We start from the raw sequence: 8,554 nt of genomic DNA, 5'->3' as shown, positions 1-8,554 counted from the left end.
TAGAGAAAACGTTAAGTTCTGCTCTGAAATTGGAGTTTGCCATGATTCATACCAGTCCCAGATATCACTTCACCCAGTTCCAGTCCGTCCCCTAGTGTACCTCATTCTGTTTCTATCAGGGCATTGACATACCTTTCTAATGGACTATAATGCTCTTTTGAAGTAAGGGACAGTATCCAGGGGTTATCGTATACTCCGTCAGTATCCAAGCAGGGAGCCAATAAATGTTTATTTGATAATGCTTTAGAAAAGGTTTAGGACTACAGGCAATCCTCGGATATAGTGAGGGTTCAGTTCTAGGCCACCACAATAAAGTGAATACTGCAATTAAGTGAGTCCAGTGAATTTTTTCATTTTCCGGTGCATATAGAAGTTATGCTTACACTCTGCTGTAGTCTATCAAGTGAGCCGTAGCATTATAACCAAAGAGAACTCACCATGTACATACCATAATTTAAGAATATTATTAAAAAGCGCTATCATCTGAGTTTTCAGCAACTTGAAATCTTTTTGGTGGTGGAGAGTCTTGCCTGGATGTTGATGGCTGCTCACTGATCAGGGAGCTGGTTGCTAAAGGTGGGGATGGCTGCAGCAGTTTCTCAAAATAAGACAACAGTGAAGTTTACCACATCAACTGACTCTTCACGTCACTTGAACACTTAGAAGCCATTGTGGGATTGGCCTAATTTCATATTGTTCTGTCTCAGAAAATGGGGAGGCCTAAGGAGAGGAAAAGAGATGAGGGAATGGCTGGTCATTAGAGCAGTCAGAATGCACACAACATTAATTTCCTAAGTACACTGTCTTATACTGATCACAGATCACCACAACAATCTTGTGGGAATTACCAAAATGTGACACAGAGACATGATGTGAATAAATGCTGTTAGAAAAATGGTGCCCATAGACTTGCTTGAAACCTTCAATTTATTTAAAAAAACATGCAATATCTGGGAAGCACAATAAGAACAAAGTACAGTGAGGTATGCCTGTATTCATGAGAGTTGAGAGTAGGTAACATAGTCCCTGCAGACAAAGCATGTGTATAAAAAGATACTTATGATTCCAAGTAGCGTGCATTCCAACAGCTACATGAAGGAGAAAGCCAAGGTCCCCTGGGGCTGAGATGGGAGAGGAAGGCTCCATAGAAGAGCTGTACCTCAAACTAGTCCCTAGAACGGATAAGACTTAGGAAGAGGGATGGAAGGACACACCAGGGGGGACACACAGGGGGAGCAATGACAGAGGCCGAAGGACTGTTCCAGGAGAGTGAAGGATCGATGGAGAGAAGGTAGGGGATAAAAGGGGAGAGGGAGTCTGATGTTACATGAATGGAGGGCCTTTACCGTAAGCTTAGGCTTTTAGACTCCATATAACACAGGAAGCCATTTAAGCTGTAGGAGAGAGTTACAAGTATGTATTTTGCAAATGCCATTTACGATACACTTACTTGCACTGTAAGATCTGAGTCACACATTGATGACAATTCCAGAGGCTCTACGGTCAGTCATGAGATTATCAGATAGCAGAATTATCTAGACCAAGGTTGCCATCATCTTGGGGAACAGGTTGTATAGGACAGACTCATAAGCCTTCCTATCTATGAACTGTTGCTTCCTGCTAACCCTCATACTTGATTTGAAGGAAGGTATTGCCATCACATTCCCAGAGGCAAATTAAAATTATATAGTCTTTTATTCCTCGTATTTGACCTCAAGGGCAGAGACCTATAATAATCCTACACCTCACTTTATAGCACATTGTCACATTATTCCCATAAGATCTTCCTCTTGTTTCATTATTTTCTCCTCCTCACCCCAGACTCCTCATCACCATTCCTCTCGCCTCCACACAGGCATTCTGATGTTGTCAGTATGTGTATCTTTATATATCCTGCATTGTTTTGTATTTAACAAATTTGAATTTGTTTTTTAAATTTGGGCAGATGGCATTATACTTTAAATCTCATTTTTCTTACTTTCCACTAATAATTTTGCTTTTAAAATGCATCCATATTATATATTAAAATACTGCATATCAAAATATTGATGATATTGCCTCTATTTGTTGCATAGTTTTCCATAGAATGCAACCACCCTACTTACTTATTTATTGTCCTATGAAGGGCACCCATGAGAATTCCAACTTCCAATTATCTCAAATAGCGCTAAAAAGACATCACTGTGCATGATCCCTTCACAATAATATCTCTGGGATGTGTTCAGAGATGGACTTGCAGAAGTAGGATGACTATATAATTTATTGTCTTCCCTAAATGGAACATTTTGGGAAGTGAAGGGGGCACTATTAGTAAATTATGTCTAAACCTCAGATTTTTCCCTGTCTTCCTGGCTAACTTGTCATCTTCACTCTAATTTCACTAAGATTGTCAGGTTGTTTTCCAAAATGATCATACTCTTTACTGTTCTTCCAACAGTCAAAGATTCCCCATCACCCCCATGTCCTTGTAAACACCTGGTATTATCCAGCTTTCTAGTTGTGACATTCTAATGTGTCTGAAGGGGTCTGTGTTGTTCCGATTACCAGTGACCTTGAGTGACCCTTCTGATACCAGTTCACCATCTGAGCTTCCTCTCTTGCAAATAACTTCTTCATACCCTTTGTGCATGTTTCTTTGAGGTTTCCGGCCTTTTTCTGGCTAGTTTGCAAGACTTCTTTTTATATTTTATGTAATAATCCAATGTCACTTTTTTTAGAGGCAGTTGTAAGCATGGCAAATTCTTCTCCCAGTCTGTCATCTGTCTATTAGTGTTGTTTATGAAGCTTTCCGTTTACGGTTGCCACGGTCACCATTTTCTCCAAAGATGAAAAGACACTATTATCTTCTCCTCCAGGCTCTGGCTCATTCTCTAGCTCTTTGCATATTCTCTACAAAACAACAGTAAGATTGATAGTAACTGAAATGTGGCCTAGGCTATAAGACATCAGGACCTGCGGAATGGGGTAACAGAGCAGAAGAGGACTTTGGACATCACCTAGTTCAAACCCCTCACTTGACAGATACATTCCGAGTCACAGAAGAATAAGTGCCTTGACCAAGGGCCCAAAGCACAGGTCTTCTGTCTGATTCCTGGCTGGGTTCATGTTAGCAAGCCTAGGCTCAGTGCCAAAGTGTCTCTTCCTCCAGCCATTCCTCACCAGGACTGACTCCCCCTTCTGTTTCCCAGGTGTAGGGTGAGCCTTATTTTTGTTTCACGGCTTACTTAAGAGGTAAGTTGACCTCTTACCCAAGGCTGAGGGTGTTAAAAGGCTAAAATGCTTTCATTTTTGGATGTCGTTATTATCAGCACATGCTTATTTCCTGCATTTTCAACATTTTCAGAGTAAAGCCAAAGACAGGTGCCCTCACCTCGCTGTGGACAACATCTCTGAAAAGGACACACCCAACCTCCTGAGCCCAAAGCCAACAAACCGCAGCTCCGCGGCTTCCCCTGTTTCATATTCACACGATGCAGAACACATGGGCCAAATTTATGTCCCTGCAATTTGCCTGGCAGCCGGCATTTAAATCACCAAGGTTCGCGGCTCCACATTTTAGGGTGTTGTTTGCAGTCCTGCGGCCAAGAGCTCTGAAGGAACGAGCGCACACGAAGGCTCGTTAGGCGGCCGGATGTGAGGGGGCTCTCCTGGCAGACTAATTAGTATGCTGCAGCATATCTGCATATCTCTCAAGTAGACATCGTTTGTGTCTTTCTTCAGTGACAGGGGAGCCTGTTCAGTAGGACATCTTACCTTTTAATATGCAGGGTTTGTTAGAAGAACCGCTCAATTCATATTTTCCTGGTTTGATGGGAAGCGAACAGCAGTGGCAATATTAATCTGTAGTAACCTGTCAGTGAACTCTACAGCTAATATGATGTAGTTATGATTTTACCATCAATCAGGACCGAACAGGCTCTGGGCAATCCTTACAGCACAGCCTCAAAAAATCTAATTGTGCAAAAGCTTCATTGGTTTCCAACATTTCTTTTTTATCTGTCACAGGCTTTAGGCCTAGTACACAACCTTTTATTATTGGCCTTATTGCATTAGCTTGTTGGACAAAGGAGAAAAGGCTAAAGCAGAGGGTTCCCCTGCATTCCATCATTTGTTTGCATGCAGGATTTTATTTGACAGTACCGTATTGTTTTAGATGTAGATAAAAATTATTGGGACATATGGCATCATATGAACTTTTGAACTGCCAATTGTCAATGTGCTCTAAAGGACTAGCGGCATTTAACAATTCCGGTCCACCTTCAGAAGCAGAGATGCCACATGGACAAGCAAATAAGATCTCCCCAGAGAATTGCATTTTAGAGTCAACATAACCTTGCATGTTCTCCTTGACCAATTTTTATGCCGGAGAGGAGTAAAATCACTCAGAGATAGAATATTAGCAACTGAGATGATCTTTAGCCAAAACTGAAGTTGAATACTTGTGATATGATGATAAGGAGCAGTTCATTTTCTCCAAAAACCTGCGCACACAGTGTGAAGTCACATGGGGCCACACGGCCTCCGCTCCTATGCAGAACATTTCTCCCCTATGTCTGGGACACTGTCAGACTCGATTCCCATTAAAACATGTGTGTAAAACACAAATCCACATCAAAGTCGGTACAGCCCTTGAGTCTACAGGGTTGGAAGGGACTATAAGACTTAAAACATATAAAAACATTTAGGAAGATGAACTATTAACTTTATCCATTGAGGCATTTTAATCTTCTACATCTTAAATGTGATTGGGTCTTTTGGAACTGGGAAATTGCTAATCAGCATGTTGGGTAAATGTTTCTATTTTAAAATGTGCACATTTAGAAATAACAGCTGGCCATAAAGTGCATATTTATGTTTGTGATTTAATGTATCACAAACTTTATATTTTATTTCATTTAGCTTCACAAAGAGACCACACTATTTTTTTGCAAGCCCTCTACAACAGCTTTATGACTCAAGACACACATCTGACAATAAATCAGATATGTATACAATGCCTAAGTTTTTCAAATTTGAAATGCCTTTTAATCAAAAAAATTAAGGATTATATCCACTCCTTACCCTGTTTCACTTATTTAAAGACTCAATTGAAAATTCCTATTCATTAATCAGGAAAAATCTGCATAGCATTACAGCGATTGTCTCTTGAAACACTGCACCCTCGCTTCAAAGGAAACATATTGTGCGTACGGGCACATCAACCACACAGCTGAGGGTTAACTCTTCACAAGCCAGCACGCACATTGTCCACAGCCTAATAAAAACAACTACACAAACTGAGGAAATGGCTGTGACATCCTGCAAGAAGCGTGCAGGAACGCGCCTTGGAACTACCGAGGCAGCTGCTGGGGCAGAGAGACAAAAACAGGATGTGAAAATTATTGCAGGAGCGGTGGTGATTTGAGAGTTCTCTGGCGACCTCTCCATCATTGGTGAGATTTGATTTTTTAAAATTTTTAATTGTCTCTAGAAGATCCTTTTCAAATGCCTAAATCTAAATGATCTTGAGGAAGACCACCTGAAAACATCTGAGCTCTGGCAGACCTCTTGGCAATTTGCAGCTCCTGATGTAACCCATTCCTGACAACGTGGTTGGCATACCCCTAACACGGGTTTTTGTCAATACAGGAAAAAGTTTTAATTTGTCAGAACAAGTTTGTTTCTGAAATATCATAGCTGAAGTGAGGAAGAGTACTAGATCCAATTGCGTTGTTATTAACAAGCAAAAACATGACACAGAACATTCCTATGAGCAGGTCCAAAGTCTGAAAACTAGGAAAGGGTCCAAACTAAGTAATTACCCCCAAATAAGAAACCTAGACAGTCTAACCTAGCTGCTGCTGAACACTCAGACCATTTTTTAAATTAAAAAGCTTATACAGAGACATAGCTATGATAGACATGCAACATTCATTACAAATAACAATCTTTCACCAAAAGTAAAAAGTGCTAAGCAAATGAAAGATATCATTTTACCAACATTCTCCTTGGATGGATTGGAAAAAAGATAACTGGATTCATCTTATCAATGTCTCAATAACTATAAATTGGAAAATATGTCTTTCAAAAGAGTTCATTGATAACAAGGGCACATGGTTTCTTTTTTTTTTTTTAATTAATTTTTTATTTTTTATAAACATATATTTTTATCCCCAGGGGGTACAGGTCTGTGAATCACCAGGTTTACACAGGTGAACTGGAGATAAAAACCTGGGGGCAGAGGGATGGTGAACTTCCTCGAAAAAAGTCTACCTGGTCATAGTGAAAGATAAAGATACTGAATTATGCAGGTGGAAAAAGCTAATGAAACCCACATATTAATTAAGTGTAAATTTGAAACATAGATAATAAACATTACTATGCAAATTGTTTATATTTTCAAACACTCATCCCTTCAGGTGTACGTGTAAATGTAAATATACCTTCTCATGCCATCCTAACGAGTTTTTTAAATAAAATGTCTATTAAAGTGCATCTTAGGTACATATAACTCTGGCCGGGTTTGTACTCACTGAGAATATTTCCTAGACCTCAGATAACCTAATATAGTTTCATATAATTTATTTTTTTAATTATATTCTTGTTTGGAAGGTACAAAGAACAACAATTAGTCCAGCAACCTACTGAGCATAGAACAAACTAAAAAATGTAAAAGTCATAATTACAAAATGTGTGAAGTTCAGCAGCCAACGAGAGGGAAACACAATTATAAGCTCAGTTGGTCAGAATACAATAAAACTGATAAAAAAAATACAAAGATTAATTTCAAAATCATTAGAGAAACATCAAGTAATACATGAATCATTGAGGTATGATTAGTCAGGTCCTTTAGGAGTCTGTAGCAGAAAAATGAGAAGAATTGAAATGCAAATCCCATCACATTTACTTGCATTCCTGTTTGGATAACGTTATAGTATCTATACCAAATGTTTAGATCAAGGCCATAGGTCAAATGAAATATATGCTATGTGTCAAATGAAGTATTTGGTTGAACCATATGAAACTGCCATTTTGTAGGCCAAAATCAGTTGAACTTGAGAAGCCCAGGTGGTTCATATATCTTAATGCATGTTGTAATGTAGACAATTTAAAACAGTTTTTGAAGTCAAATGGGCATGTATGAATTCCATCTCAGTTCTACCACTTTATCAGCTGTGAACCCTTAGGTAAGTTACACGCTTTTACCTCTCCTGTAATATCCCCACCTAGATAAGGGCATTGTGGTGTCCACTGTTGGAGTGTTGTGTGTATTAAATGTGTAATCCATGTACAGTGCCTCAGACAGGGCTGTGTCCCACCTAATGAAAGTATAGTTCTCCAAAGGTTTATTTTTAAATCAGTAGTTTAGAAGAGAGAAAGGAGGGACCCTAAGTCTTCACTCAGTCTTCTGAGATGACCCATGATTTTAAGTGTTCTGGGCTTCTGGTCACCTTCCAGAAAAGCCCCACCTGAAACAAGCCAGTTGTCCATATAGGTGAGGGCATCCCACCAAAACTTCTGCTTCAAATCAATGTCAGCTTCATCTTTGAAAGATGTCTTGAATCTCGTTTCCATTCTTCACTCTGCCAGGGACAGTAGAATTTAAAATAACCAGGAAGACACAGAGAATAATTCTTTGAAATTCAATAGCTGTGAAGTTGGGAAGTGAAGTAGGTACCTCGGGAGCTTTTGTCAAGCTCCTCACACTTCATAAACAATTTGATAACTCCTCAATGTCTCGTGGTACTAATTCCATTAGCCTTATGTATTTGGGTTAATCTCCCTTGGGGTAAGCTTTTTCACACCCCATCCAGCCAGAGAAATAAGTGCTTATCAAACTCTGGAGGACGCCAGTCTCTGGCTTCTTCTCAGTAGGGTCCTCATCTCCAACATCCAGTCTGCTCTGCCCACAGAGGCCTTCAGAGTGAATTCCATTGCCTATACTATAAGCTTTCTGACTGAAGGACAGAGAGCCCTGAAATACCTTGAACAATAAGCTTGTGGCTGTGATGAGTGATTTCCATGTAATATTCCATTTCGTTCTCACGGCCACTTAGAAATGAGGAAACAACTTCAGCCTTACCATAGTCACACTACTAGGTACCAGGAAATCCCAGAGTTGGACTTCTCTGGCATCACATCCTAGTGTTTCTGAAAATCAGGAACAGCCTGAGAATAAACATGCTATAGAACATTTTTCTTCTTCTTTTTCTTTCCTTTTGAGTAGAATTTCTACATCAAATAATCAGCTAAAGATGACTATTTTGCTTATTACATATTCCAGCTCATTCTCATTACCCCTCAAAATGGGTCAACATCACCCGGTCTTCCATTAGTGACTAAAAGTTACTCTTCTCTATGATTCCTAGCATTTCACCTTTAAAGGGAACTCTTTCAATGAACTGATACATTGTTTTCAATCTTAGCTCTGTCCTTCCAATCCTTGTCCCTGGGTATCTTTCAACTCTGGCAACAGTTCCCCATATCGCAGGTTTTTCTGGTGTTAAAAATATCAGACTTTGCCCACTTGCACCTTTAGAGTCTGTGCAGGCCCAGGATCTCTGCCACAAATCAA

General features: G+C 39.7%; 1 long non-coding RNA gene across 2 annotated transcripts in view; it reads right to left on the bottom strand.

Annotated features, from left to right (window-relative positions):
• Window positions 1-1,983: 1,983 nt before the first annotated feature.
• LOC116597821 overlaps window positions 1,984-8,554 on the bottom strand; it is a 41,379-nt gene continuing 34,808 nt past the window's right edge. Inside the window, exons 3-4 of one of the 2 annotated variants that reach the window (XR_004288795.1) lie at window positions 7,449-7,562; window positions 1,984-2,889 (exon numbers count right to left, since the gene is read on the bottom strand). This is a non-coding gene — a long non-coding RNA (uncharacterized LOC116597821). Of the gene's footprint in view, window positions 2,890-6,195; window positions 7,563-8,554 lie in introns of those variants that run through there. The other variant, XR_004288794.1, reaches the window with a different exon arrangement.

This window comes from Mustela erminea, chromosome 8, assembly GCF_009829155.1.
Source record: "Mustela erminea isolate mMusErm1 chromosome 8, mMusErm1.Pri, whole genome shotgun sequence".
Taxonomy (NCBI): domain Eukaryota; kingdom Metazoa; phylum Chordata; class Mammalia; order Carnivora; family Mustelidae; genus Mustela; species Mustela erminea.
Note: the sequence above shows the minus strand (reverse complement) of the source record. Positions and strands in the feature narration are given on the sequence as shown.